Here is a 15,102-nt window from a genome sequence, read left to right on the forward strand (position 1 = left end):
ACTATTGGCCGGATAATGATGATTCAATCCTATCTAATATTTACTATGAATATTTTATACATTGACTGTAAAAATGCACTCATTGTCAAAAAAATGTGTGCCAAGAAGGGATTGTCGGAATTGAATGGAACTTGATACGGGTAATTGTAACGTTGTTTAAAGTGATTACAGTGTCAGAGCAAAATTTTTTAATCTATTTATTTAGTTTGTCTTTGTGGCAAAGTTAGGGCTCTCTTACACTTAACCACATTATGCTTCTTGATACTGAATACACTTCTGTTCAGACTTAATATACTGTCTATAATATAATAACATTATATAGAATAAAAGATCTACATCCTAAGTCTAGAATGAGCAAAAAAATAATTCTGTATTAACTACTCTACATGAAATTCATGTAACATAACAGTAATTTATTAAAATATTTGGGAACTATTTACTCAAGACATTCATTCATACATAACTACATAATATAGCCTGCGTACTCAAGAGGAAATCTTTAGACTGTCTCTTGAAGGTAATTAATGAGGAACAGTTTCTAATTTCAGGGGGCAAAGCATTCCATATTCTAGTGCCCGACACAAGGAAAAAATTACTGAAGGCAGATGTTTGGTGCGGAGGTATTCCATTTTTCTTTCTTTTTTTGCTAATTGTTTTACGTCGCACTGACGCAGATAGGTCTTATGGCGACGATGGGATAGGAAAGGCCTAGGAATGGGAAGGAAGCGGCCATGGCCTTAATTATAGTACAGCCCCAGCATTTGCCTGGTGTGAAAATGGGAAACCGCGGAAAACGGCCAACACGCCCGGTGGTATTGCAATTATTGATCCAGATCGTGTGTCACGGTCATGAAAGGAAGATGGAAAACGGAAATTACTGGAGAAATATTCAGTTAAGAGTGGATAGATAAGGGTTGATACATGCTGATTTCTCTGCTGCTCTACTATTAACCAAGAAAGTTGTGCATAAAAAGGTTGATACATGTGATGCAAAGTTCAATGAAAAAAATAAATCTAATGCAGGAATTTAAAGCCCTCTGTAGTTATTTTGTTCACTGGTAGCATCCAGCAACACAACATCAAAGTAGTTAAATATTGGATGTATCAATGTTGAACCGGCCTTATTTTTAAGTTGAGAGGTAATATGGTCTGGTGAATCTTGCGAGGATGAAGTGATGAATGAACTTTCTTGCATACATTAGTGACATGTTCATCCCAGTTTAAAGTTTCATTTATAGTGACTAAAAGGCTTTTTATTGATTTACAGAATTGGATAACATTGCCATTTAGTTGAATGACTGGAAGTTGTAGACTGTGTAAATGGGTAAGCAGTTTTCTCTACCCTAGTATTGTAGCTTGTGTTTTCGTTGGGTTGATGCAGAGAGAATTCTCAGCTGGATAACAGTTGATCTGCTCTAAATTTCGGTTCATATTTTCAATAGCTGCATTTATGTCATTCATTTTTGTGTGGCAGTAAATTTGAAGGTTGTCGGCATAGAGATGGTAGTTGCAGTTTTCCAACTTAGGAGAGATGTCATTCAAATATAAAATAAATAACAGGGGGCTGAGTATAGAACCTTGTGGCACACCCTTTTTTGTACTTCCACTCAGTTCTCTTTTCATTCACGACAACACACTGTCGTGGATTATGAAGGTAGGAAATGAACAAATTGAGAGCAGTGTGGCTAAGATGGAAGGAATGCAATTTCACTATTAATCTGGCTGTACTGCTAGTGTCAAAAGCACTGCTGAAGTCTAGGAAAATGAGCGCGGTCACTTTACGTTCATCCATTGCTTTCCTTGCGCCATCTGTAACTTTTAGAAGAGCAGTAGATGTACTATGTTCTTTTTAAAAATCCAGATTGCAAGTGATCAAGTAACAAATGCTACGTCAAATACTGGAGCAGTTGTTCATGCATAAGTTTTTCTAAGACTTTTGAAAGTGAACAAAGTATACAGACAGACTGATAGTCAGATGGAGAATTTGTTAGAGGTTTTTTTGGTACTGGGAAAATTAAAGCATCCTTCCAAATAGTTGGGAAGTAGCTTTCCGAAAGACACGAGTTACATGTGTGGGTTAGAATTGGCAGTACTACATCTATCAAGGTAACGATGAAGGATATCGGGATGTCGTCCACTCCGATTGCTTGTGATTTGATTGATATTAGTTTTCTCCTTACATCATTTACTTTACAAAATTTGAACAAAGGCCATTGTGGTAACGGAGTAGATTGAAGAGAATTTATTGATGTTTGTATAACTTGAGAGTGGGTACTAACTATTTCTCTAGTAAAGTGGGCATTTATCGTATAATCTTGAGTACCACCCACACTGTTTTTTCGAAAATATTGCTTCCAAAATTGGGTGCGGGTCTTAAAATTTTGGGGAATTTATCTTTCTGAATGCGCGTAAATCGGGCATCACCGCCGGCGCGGCTTGGCAACAGTGTTCTCTCCGCTCTCAGTATACGCTACTTCCGCGCTTGGCGTCAGTCTCACACACGTTCTCGGATCTTTTACTGCGAGTCAGAAACTGAAAGTAGTTCGGGAAGCTGAAATTATTGGAAATTGTGCAGCCGGTAGGAAATACGATATTGACAAGTCATGTATTCGCGATTAGAGAAGGAAGAAAAATGTGCTATTAACATGTAGGGGTATACAGCTTCCAGAAATTAAAAAAAAACTTTATAAATATGTGACAGAGAGGCAAGAATTGGGATATGGTGTGTCAGCCGAAATGTGTCAGCTAAAGGCATTAGAGATCGCAAAGGAACTTTCAGCGGAAGGGTTTAAGGCAAGCCGAGGATGGGTTTGTAATCTTTATAAAAGAAATCGGCTGAGCGTACGAAGGCGTACCTCAGTTTCACAGTGTCTTCCTGGTGACTAAGATGAGAAGTTATTGTCGTTTCAGCATCACATAATTCGGTTGCGGAAGGAAAATGCATATTTGCTTTCCCACATTGGCAGTGCAGATCAGACGCCAGTCTACTTTGAAATGCCAGTGGACAGGACTGTGAATGTTAAGGGTGCAAAAAGTGTTACCATTAGAACAGATGGTAATGAAAGACAACAGTGTACGGTAATGTTGTGTATTCTCGCCGACGGAACCAAGTTGCTGCCGTACATTGTTCTCAAGCCAAAGACACTTCCTAAAAATGTACCCGCTGGTGTTATTGTCAGATCTCAGAACTCCAGCAGGATGGACAGTTCACTTGTGGAAGACTGGGTAAAGTGTGTCTGGCAACGTCGCCCTGGTGCATTATTGGGACAAAAGAGCTTGCTTATTCTCGTCAGTTACCGCGGCCACACAACAGATGCTGTGAAGAAACATATCAAGGATGGGAAAACCGACCTAGCAATCATTCCGGGCGGGACGACGTCTATGCTACAGCCGCTGGATGTCTGCGTGAACCGTCCATTTAAAGCAGCCTTGAAACAGCTCTATACAGAATGGATGGCAGCTGATAATCACACACTGATGCCAACTGGTCGCATTCAGCGCCCGGAAGTTCAGCTGCTGTGTTCGTGGATTTTGACGGCATGGAATCGTATCCCTAGAGACCTCATACGGAAGAGCTTCAGGAAACGTAGCATTTCTAATGCTGTGGATGGCAGTGATGACGACATTTTGTGGGAAGGTGGTGATGAAAGTTCCGAAGTTGGTACTGATGATGATGACGAATGAACTCGTTGGATGTCGTTCTGGTAATGTTTGCTTACTTTTATTTGTATTTTCGAATCACTTAATGTGTATTAGTAAAGATTGTAAATAATTTTTACTTAACTTTTTTAAAAAATTTCTCTCAAAATAAGGGTGCGGGTCTTATTTAGTGGCAGGTGGTATTCAAGATTATATGGTAATTCATCTAAATTTATGTCATGCATGTTGGAGTTTGTAATTTGCCTCCCAATACCTACGGATCTGAGTTGTTGCCAGGTACTTTTTTGCGTTCAGGATTCTGGCTAACGTTGGAAGTACGCATGTTTTTTGTTTCTGATTATTTGTTTAACTCTATTTCTAAGCAAACAGTATTTTTCAGAATTGTCAGTTCTGTGTAGTGCATCACGTTCAGCCATTGCAGACTTAATGTCATTTGATAACCATGGAGCAGTTTTGCGAGTCACCCTAGCAGTACGTTTAGGTACGTGTTTGTTATAAAATCCCAACAATAATGTATTAAACCTCTGTACTTTTTCTTCATTGTCGGTCAACTGCCGTATTTTATCTTACGGGCAGAAAATAGCTTCTTGTATTAGTTGTTGAGGATTTTAACTTTTTCATGTGTCTATCCATGTAAATCCATTTTGGCTTTGTTTTGTGAACTTTCAAAGAATAAGCTAAATATATGAGATCATGGTAACCCTACCATAGAAGTTTGTTCATGTTTTAGTATTTTCTGAGGATTGTTTGTGATGAGAAAATCTATTAGAGTGTGCGATGATCCGTTAGCTGTATGCACTTGGTGAGTATGGTTAAGTGGCAATACTGACATGTTACAAGAGGTAAATATGTTCTGTAAACGATTTGCTTCAATGGAGTCTATTGACAGGTTTGTGTTAAAGTCACCAAGTATGAGTACATGTAGTAGGTAGGTATGAGTCTTAGTAAATTTTCTTCAAATTCGGTAAAGTTTCCTGCTTTTGGTGATTTGTAAAAAAAACCTCCAATAAGTACTTTAGTCTTGTCCAACAAACATATATACAGTTAAGGTGTCAGTAGATAATGTTGAAGTTTGTATAATCTTCCCTGTTGTTTTTGTAGTATAGAGCTACTCCTTCTCCACGGCGCTTCGGTCTATTATGAAAAACTGCATTAAATCCTTCTAGATTTACTGTGTTTAGAGGGACCGAGTCCTTCGTCCAACTCTCACAAATTGCTACAACTTTTACCATGCTTCCTTGAAAAATAGCTTTCAGCTCAGTGTGATGGGCAATTATAGACTGAGCATTGACATGGGCACACAGTAGGGAGCGGGGAAAGGACGAGAATTCTCTCTCCAGATGACTGCGGGCGGGATGAGAATGAGTCTGGGAAAGAGAAGGGTGGGAGGGCTCAGTACCAAGGTGAAGGTCATTTACCCTGCCCAGGGAGAAAGCTACATTACTACCTGTGTTAGCCATGATCAAAAATAAAGAGAGGGCAACTTACCATGGTTTCCTTTTGTATACGTAAGCCACTTGAATCATTTAAACATTCACTCACACTAAACTTATAATAAAACCACGTATAATTAAAATAACAGTGTTTAGCTCCACTTTAGTGGTCACTGTAAATTTGTTTTCGTTTAAATTCTTCCTTCCTGGGTCCAAACATTATGCGCTCCGAGCTGGTCTCGGGCTCGATTTAACAGTTTTTTCTTGTAGCAGTCAGTGACTCCGTAACCTATAGTTTGTGCCTTTGAAGAAGTTCTTAGCGCACCAGACATGATCATGAACATGAAACTGGACGTATTTAACTATAATCGGCCTGTTTACCAAGGTCACGACTTCTGCAGCTGATCTGCGTAGAGGTCCCAATGTATGACAGCGATCGATGTCATCCATCGATGAGTCCACTTGCAGGTTAGATTTTACTATGTTTATCACTTGGCAAAGACATTCTCAGCCAGTTCTTCTTTCACCTTGTGTATGAGTAGACAGTTCCACCTACTGTATTGTTCGGCTTCGTCGGCCTGTGCTTCATGCTGGTCAAGACGCTGTTGCACAACTAATAACTCCTCCTTTACACAAGAAATTTCTGCCGAGATGTACTGGCAGAAGTCTTTGAACTCAGAACAGAGGGAAGTCAGATTTTCATTGGCGCGGTCATTAGTGTTGGCAGCCCTGCTGGCACTGGCTGATGTCAACTCATCCATCCGTTTAACAGACTTTGTTTCAAAGTCAGACACACGCTTATTTACATTTTTTATAGACATGTTTTTGCTAGAGCTAGATGTCAGTTGTCTGGTGTAATTATTGACACACACTCACCGGTCCTGTCTGCTAATTATCTTGCTAATTTGGCCTGGTAACACGAAGCTATCTCTCTCTCTCTCTCTCTCTCTCTCTCTCTCTCTCTCTCTCTCTCTCTCTCTCTCTCTCTCTCTCTCTCTCTCTCTCTCTCTCTCTCTCTCTCTCTCTCTCTCTCTCTCTCTCTCTCTCTCTCTCTCTCTCTCTCTCTCTCTCCCCCCCTCCCACTCACACATACGCACACAGACACACACACACATCTTTATTTTAAGTATAGTTAATTGTAGTAAAATGAACACTTGAAGGGAAATTCTAGCACCCTGTTGGTCTGCTTCTAGCCTGTATATTTGATGTCATGTAAGCAGGTATGGAGGCAAACAGGTTTTGCTTGGTGTCTTGCAGTGTATGTGTCCAGATTTGCTGCAATTAGTCCTCTACATTGTGTCAACTTCTAAGCTACTGAAGTTGGTGTTCCAAGTTGTCCCAAAAATGTTTGATAGGTGATAAATTTGACGATAAGAGATGTGACAGAAGTGTGGCATTTGTGCATAGGCTTTCCTGTGAAACTCTTGCTGTTTGTGACTGAGCATTCATTCATTCATTCATTCATTCATTCATTCATTCATTCATTCATTTCTTAAAGGCAAGGCCTTGTTGATACAACCATTCGTCTTTATCTTTTTGCCTTCTTGATCGTTACGTAACTTCTGAATCCCATTTTTTCCTTGATCTCTTCCAAGCATTTTTCTTAGACCAGGTTCTTCTTTTCTTTCCTAGTAGTTTGCCTTCAAATATATTGCTGATGAAGGTGTTGTATCTAATGGTATGTTCTGTCAGAAAATGTGTGATCGCGGGATGTCCAGCACATATCACTGTGTTGTCAATGTCCCTTGTATCACTGCTTGGAGTAACTATCATATGCAGTGTCTCTCCTGACCCGCTTACCAACAGTGAGGGCAGTGTGGTACGCCACAGCAAAGGTAGGATTGAGGAACTCGCTAGGAGGCCTCCAGACACGAACACAGCCATCGTCAGTGTACAGAGAGAACCTGGATTCGTCACTAAAGACAACCTGGTTCTGTCCGTAGCAGTTCAAGTTTGTAATTTGTCACCACTGTAAACGGGATGACGGCGGGTGGGTGTCAATGGGATGACATGTAACGGGCACCGCGAGACTAAATTTCCTTCAGCCGAGCACATGGAAATATAGGGGCCTGTAATAATGGTGCTATAAGTTGCCTGGATGGCAGACAGCATAACCGTTGGATCTGCTGTTGGAGGATCAGGTGATTCTTCCTACTGGTCAGTCGAAGACTTCCTACGTCCAGTTGCCATGTGTGCATGTTCTTACACATCTGTTGGTCCAAACATGCCCGAACGGTCTGGTCAGAACAGCCTAGATGATACTATATGACTTTATTATTATTATTATTATTATTTTTTTTTGACTTTGAATGTATGTACATAATGAAACTTCAATTTATGTGAATTTGACAGTTACAAAACTGGTGAGGACAGTTATACGTTTGATGATCAATATAAAGGAAACTCAAAGTAAGAAGGGGAATGCTTCTGGCCCAAACAGCACTATATCTGCCAGTAAATGCAATTTTAAGAAAGAATGCATTACGTCCTTAATATCTCCATCTGCTCTCTCTTTCTTTCTACAGTGGAGTAGATGGTGAGACTACAGTAGCACCATGTATAGTCAAGAAATGGAACTAGTGCAGTTGCATGGAACTTTTGAAATTCTGAGATATGTCATTATTAATACTTGACTCAAAACAAACTAAAATCATACTTCAGACAGTTCATTACGCTATCATAACTAGAGGGCAGATTTTGGCATATTTGTACGTTTTGTTTATTTCTAAATATTATATGCCCATAGGAAATAAAGATGATTCATACCATTTGAAATTAAATGGCTAAGTGCACATGTGGAATACGTGCATATTCTTGACATACATGTATATAAGTGCATAATTGCAGCTTTTATGATAATTTTGTATAAAACAACATATATATTGATATTCAAACATTACAACAATGCAAAGAAATTAATACGTTAAAAATTCCATTCGCCGCCGGAAGCATTTACAGTGCATTGTTGACTGTTGACGATACTAACAAGAGCTTGACTATAGGTCATTTTTTTTTAAGGGCATTTTGGTATTCGGTTTGGATGTTGGAATCATAGAAAAATGTTTTACGATACCTGAAGTAGTAGAGAGGAGAGATCCTTCATTTCTTGGTAGGGATCAAGAAGAATTAAAACAGACAGTCTGAAACTAAATAATGCCACCATTTTCTTTGTTCCTATGGTTTTGTCACTAGCAGGACCCAACCAATCCAAATCAATGGTCTTGTAGCTCTAACCTACCTTTTATCTTTGCTGTTCATCTTCTATGTTAGTATCTGTAGATAATGCACCGATGTTGGCAAGCCTGTTCAGTGCTTTGCGAGCTGACTGGAGCGGCCACTATGTTGGATTTATAACATATATGTTGTTGTATGAAGACCAGTAACCACCAGAAATCATGCCAAAAGAAAAGGTAAATACAAGTATTATACTTCTGCAGTGGATAGTTGGAGAACCAAGGAGGTAAAACAAATATTTTGCTGAGTATGCAATAGTGCATATATGAGAGGATATATTCTTGTTTTTTAGTGCATAGCAAAGCAAAGTCATCTCCTTACAGGCCATGAAGGCTTCTAATATTTGTAACCTTGGCACGTGGTGGGGTAGAGTGGTTAGCTCTACGTCCAGCTGCCTTTGCCCCCAGAAATTAACTTGGTACTCATTTCTGGTGTAGGCTGAGTGAACCTCAAGGCCATATGCACCTCTGGAAGTGGAAATCTTGTGTCTTAAATTTTACGACTTACATGTGGGGATTTGAATCCACGTCCTTCCAGGCGAACCGAGCACGCCTTTACCGCCTCAGCCAGGCAGCCCCTTTTTAGTGCATAGATGCATGCGGAATTTGATATTTTTAGTGCATAAAAATCAACCCTCTAATCATAACGAATGCAATGAATGCCTTGCATGCAAGAAAAATACACCCGTTTATTTCTGACTTATTATACTGTAATTGTACTGTTGAGCCTCACTTGCATTGTTAGCAAGATAATTAAGATACTGGGCATTAGTCAAGTACATCAGATCATCCTGACTCAACTGTGAGGATATGGGATGGGAAAAGGTGTATGTTATTACCATCATGCTTTTTCAATACAGATCAAGATAACTACCGTGCTGTGTTTTCAGAACCTTTGATACAGAGTTCTTAATAGTCATACAGTATTGTCAAATTCAAGAAAGGAGTCAAATACTTCTTGTCATTTGTTCATCTGGCATAATGTGACTGGTACGAAGGGAAAACTTTTATATGCTTGCGAACCTCTTTATTTTATCGGAAGTTGTCGTGCAGCCAGTTTCTTTTTCCGTCTGACCATTTTCAGTTACACCTTTGGATTGTCGGCCACTTGAAATTGACAATGTAATTAATATATTATTTTCATTAAGGTTTTGGCACTGAGCGAGTTGGCCTTGCGGTCAGGGTCACACAGGTGTGAGCTTGCATTCGAGAGATAGTGGGTTCAAACCCCATTGTCAGCAGCCATGAAGATGGTTTTCCTTGGTTTCCCATTTTCACACCAGGTCAGGCTGTACCTTACTTAAGGCCACAGCCACTTCCTTCCCACTCCTAACCCTTTTGTATCCCATTGTCACTATAAGACCTATCTGTGTCGGTGCGACGTAAAGCAAATTGTAAAAAAAAGTTTTAGTGAAGCACCCTCTACACACTGGAATTTGTTTACCTTCAACTTTAAAGTGAAATTTGTGTTTAAATAAACAAAACTTCTTCTTTCTGGATCATTTGTTTGTTTTCTGGAATACACTTTTAACCCGTAAGTTAAAGGTAAAAATTACCCAAAACTACTCTTCAGGTCTCCCCTCTCAGTACCTTTCTAGTGAACTCTTCCGAATGTCACGACATCATGACCTTGAATCAGCTGCGTAGTTTTGTTAGTTCCGCTCATAGTGTGAGAGAAACACCGACTGGGTAAAATGCACCTGTGCTTGTGCTCAAACATGCTCCACAAAACAATACCTCACACCCAGGTATATTTACCGTTGAAGTATACAAAAGAATATTGATGGATTCGCATTCATTTTCAGAACACAAATGGAAATGTCCAAATAGGGGCAAAAACAAAGTGATTACTGTCCTCCAGGGTGGATTTGTATCACAGTTGGAGAGCTTCAGTATGGTGTATGTCCTTCACAAGCATTTATCACAGCTTGGCACCTACGTGGCATGCTCCGTATAACTCGACGGAGGTCACGTTGCGGTATCAGGTTCCATTCTTCAATGAGAGCCTGTTCGAGATCTTGGAGAGTCTGTGGTGGAACAGGACGCCCACAAACACTTCTGTCAAGCCTATCCTACACATGCTCGATGGGATTAAGTTTGGGACTTACTGCTGAATATCCAGTTCTCTCAAGACAGCTCTGGTGATGCACGCTACATGAGCTCTGGCATTGTCATACATGAGTAGGAATTCAGGGCCAATACCGTATGCAGCAGTATATACTCGATGTACCTCGCAGCGGTAAGATTACTTCGGACGACAACAAGATCCGTACGGCCATCAATAATGATGCCACCTCACATCATCACAGGACCTTGTCTGAATTGGTCGCCTTCCTGGACAACATTTGGCATGTACTGCTCACCACGGCGTCTCCATACACGTTGACGTCCATCATGCTGTGTCGGGAAATCTGGACTCTTCTGTGAACAACACAGGTCTCCATTGGTGAAGTTGCTAGTTGACGTGGGTATGGGAAAACAGAAGGCGAGCTGCGTGATGTTGCTGCGTTTAACGGGGCACTCAAACAGGACGTCAGACACCATGACTCCAGTGACCCTCCCGAGGTCTTGTTGCAGTTCTCTGGCAGTTGCTAAACAACACCGCAACACACAGATGGTCAGATATCGGTCGCCCTGTGGAGTTGTCTTGCGTCTACGATCTTGTCCAACCCTCCTTGTGAACTGGGCTGTCTCGTAGCGATTCCACAAGCGGTGAATAACTGATGGAGAGACATTGAGAAGCACTGCAACGTGACGAAAAGTCCATCCTTCCTGGATCAAAGTGACAGACCTTGGGGCTTGAACCTCGTAAGATGTCTCGTGAGATGTGCTGGTTGATGTACAACATGCTCCGCTGACCGCAGTAGTCTGTGTACCTCACGATGACACTCGGACACAGCGCTGTTCACTTTATTTTGAGGGGTCACCTGACATTTTAATGCATGACTACACCTACAGATGGAGTATAACTTCGATTTAACACCCTGAGTAGCTAAGGTATCAAGGTATGCTGTACTACCATTGGAACCCCATTTACCAAATTAACGTTCACATACCAGACGTTATAAAAGATGTTCCCTAATTTTTTTGAACTGTGTATATGGCCACAAAATTAATTGTGACATATTTATTAAAACGCAGTGTTAAAATATACAATGTTCATAGACTTTCGACCTATCAGTTACATATTAAAAACATTAAAATATGTTAGTATGTTGTGTGGCGTGTTATAGAAGTAGTGCTTGCGTGTAACCTAGTGGCACACGTGTCATAAGTTTGTCATCCCTGCTCTAGCCCTTAAAGATGTAATGGCTGTGAGATAGAAGGGTATAGAAGAGTGCATAAGAGGTTGAAAGAGAATTACTTGGTAGAAAGAGGAAACCTAACAGTATGACCCTGTGGTTGCTGTCCACACATTTTTATTGTATTGCCCTCAAAATATGTAACAAACTAAAATACATCAGTGGTGCAGTTGGAATTAGAAGTTGTTGAACACATTATTAAACCTTTCAGAAAAAAATCCTAGGATTGGCATTTCTTGAGTCTTAATAGAAGAGCTGTGAAATACATACTGGTTATTAATATAATGTGTATTGTAACTAAACAAAAATACTTGCACCACTATTGGGCATCAATTGTAACTCTTTTGCACCTCTTATTTAATAATAATTTTTCTAATGAGATCTCACATAAATGCATGATAATATTGATAGTTTATAATTTGCTGGAAGTGCAGGTAAATGAGTGCCAGGGGTCACCATTGGACCCCTCAATTTTGGAATAACTATGAACGGTTTGGCCTAACCAAGGACTTGACTATATTATTTGCTATAATTGCCCTCTGAGGTTCTATGAGGGTTAAGGGCTGTTTTTTAATTAAGGGCCTTTAAAAAATTAAACATTTTGTTTTCAAACCACATTTATTTTTTACGTACATTTCTGTATTTATCTACATAGTTGCCTTGTTTTGAAATCCCTCTTCAAAGAAGTCTGCTGCCTGATCCTGACAGCCAAGAGTTCACTGCCATTTTCACTTCTTCATCGTCGTTGAAGTGCTGCCTGCCAAGATGACGTTTCAGCTACCAAAAAAGGTGGAAATCTCTCAAAAGAAGGTCATACTATACTATGGGTGATCCAAAACTTCCTACCTGAAGAGTCAATCGGTTCCTGAGTCTGGACAGAGCAGTGCGAAGCCTTGCGTTATTGTGAAGGAGCAAAATTCCCTTTGTCAGCACGGCACGTCTTTTGTTCTGAACAGCACGTCGGAGTTTGGTCAAGGCTGCTCAGTAGGCTTCTGTGTTGATCGTTGTTCTTTGTGGCATAAAGTCCACCAGTTCTATGACATTTGTTTGGGTTTGACCTTGACAGGAGAGGTTGAATGTCGCCATTCCATTGACTTGCTGGGATCTCCTGTAACGATTCGACTCAACATGTCATCCCCTTCTTGGGCATAACGTGTCGAAAAGTTGTGGGAACTGGCTAAACTCTTTCGTTTGTGGTCTTCTGTGAGGAGCTCGGGTACCTATCAAGAGCACAATTTCCTGAAGTTTAGGTTTTCAGGCACAATTTTATGCCGTACAGACCTAGACACATGAGGAAAATCCGTTGAGAGAGTGGTTATCATGAATCTTCTGTCCTGATGAATTTTGATGTCAATTGCAGTCACCAAATCATCTGTGATTATAGATGATTGACCTGAGTGTTCTTCGTCACAAACATTTTCATGGCCATATTTGAACTCTCTTACCCATTTTCACACTTTACCTTCAGTCATTGCATTATCACCATTCACCTGACAAAGCCCACATGTTGGTATGTGCTAATGCACTGAACTTTCATGCAGTGAAAAGAAAACAAAGTACCTTTACAGAAAAATATGATTAGTGTAATATGAAACCTTAACTGTCGTAAATACAATTACCACAGTATGATGCATTAATGTGTTTAGAATGAAAAAGGTTTTCTTTTTACAATATATTGCCATTATGTTATGTTTGCTATAAATAAAGCGTTTTTTGTTGTTGTCAATAATCCACCCGTTTTTGTCACATACATTTACAGTATGTCTCGATTTGGTGGAAGAAAATCGTGGCAACTCTAGTGAGAAGGTTAAAAGTTTGCATGTTATTTGAAATGCACAAAAGGATACTTCTATAATTTTGAGGATGAAAACTTTAAATATGTAGACTGTAGGCATATTATTTGAGGAGATGAGGATGTTTGTACTTCTGGGATTCTTAGTACTGTGCATAGGCATACTTGAAATTACATGTAGAAAGGAAAAGAAAGAAAGAAAGCAGGTCTTTTCACAGCAGTCTTCCTGGATTAGGGGGATGAATGAACCCATTATTCCATTTTTGGTTGGGAAGTTTATATAATATTCTGCAAATAATAAATCTGTGAATATCTTATTCATGTACAGTGAAATCTGTCCTTATGGACACTGCTCAAATACAGAGAGATTTTCAAATCTTAAGTGAAAGACTATAGAAATATTATAAAATCAATTCTCGTTTGCAAACAGGACAGTTGTTTGAGAGTTGTTAGGGTTGTTTTATCACATGCCTTGGTATTTCAAGATTTATTACACTGTACTCCATACAACAAAAATGGAAAAATTAGTTTTGAGGACTGTGCAGAAATGTAGTGTGTTGATATGTAGATAATGTACCTGCTAGCCTACCCCTCCAGTACTGTTAGCTAGAAACTATGGCATGAAGAAAGCTGTAAAATGTTGCATCATTGATGGATCCGAAGTCCAGTTACTGCGATTCATTTGACACATACTATAGCTTTATTTTTCTCTTCACTCGTCATGGGATCTAAATGAAAGCTTTGACAGTCAACGAAAATTTTGAAGTTATTGAGTGAGCAGAAGATCTTAAGTCACGTAGCTGTAAGCTTGCATTTGGGAGATAGTGAATTCTAACCCCTCCGTTGGCAGCTCTGAAGAGGTTATTCCCATTTTCACTCCAGGGAAATGCTGGGACTGCCTTTATTAATTTCTCCTGAAGGAATTTACTGATTTACTGAGAAGCTACTGATAATTACACTATTAAAATATGAGTAAATCATAACAGATTTATAGAAACAGTTTGAAGTTCCCTGTCTTGGCTAAGCAAGATCCATCCTGACCTTAGCAGTTTTGCTTCCTTAATTTTCTTTTCATTTATCGTACTTGCTGTATTTGATTTGAGGAAGACGAGAAGAAACCAACACAACGTACTTAGTTGGAAGAACAGAAATTACAACAATCGGTGAAAATGAAAAGCTACTCGGCAAGGATTGATTCTGCGTGGTCCTAAGGGACCCATTCACTCAGAAGAGGAACACGACGACTTGCTGTATTTTGTTTGATTTAAAATTAACTTCTTGGTGTAGAACTTGGTTTGAAATAGTCTGTATATGAGCCAGGATGTTTTAACATAGAACGTTATTTATTATTATAGTATGGGATATCTGGACTTGGTATCTTTGTTGGATTTGGTAATTTATGCAATTGAGCATTTTATCAGTATTTTATATGTCCAGCTCCTTGTCTGAATGGTCAGCATAATGGCCGTCAGTTCAGAGGGCCCAAGGTTAATTTCTCGCTTTGTCTGGGTAGTTCCTCTAGTTCGGGGGCTGGATCTTTGTGTTCGTCTTATACACATATTCATTTACATATAACACGTCACATTACAAACCACCACAGAAACACGTAATAACGAATACTTCCCTCCATGTATGGTTGGCAGCAGAAAAGGCATCTAGCCATAACATACATGTAGAAAGGA

Source organism: Anabrus simplex, chromosome 1, assembly GCF_040414725.1.
Source record: "Anabrus simplex isolate iqAnaSimp1 chromosome 1, ASM4041472v1, whole genome shotgun sequence".
Taxonomy (NCBI): domain Eukaryota; kingdom Metazoa; phylum Arthropoda; class Insecta; order Orthoptera; family Tettigoniidae; genus Anabrus; species Anabrus simplex.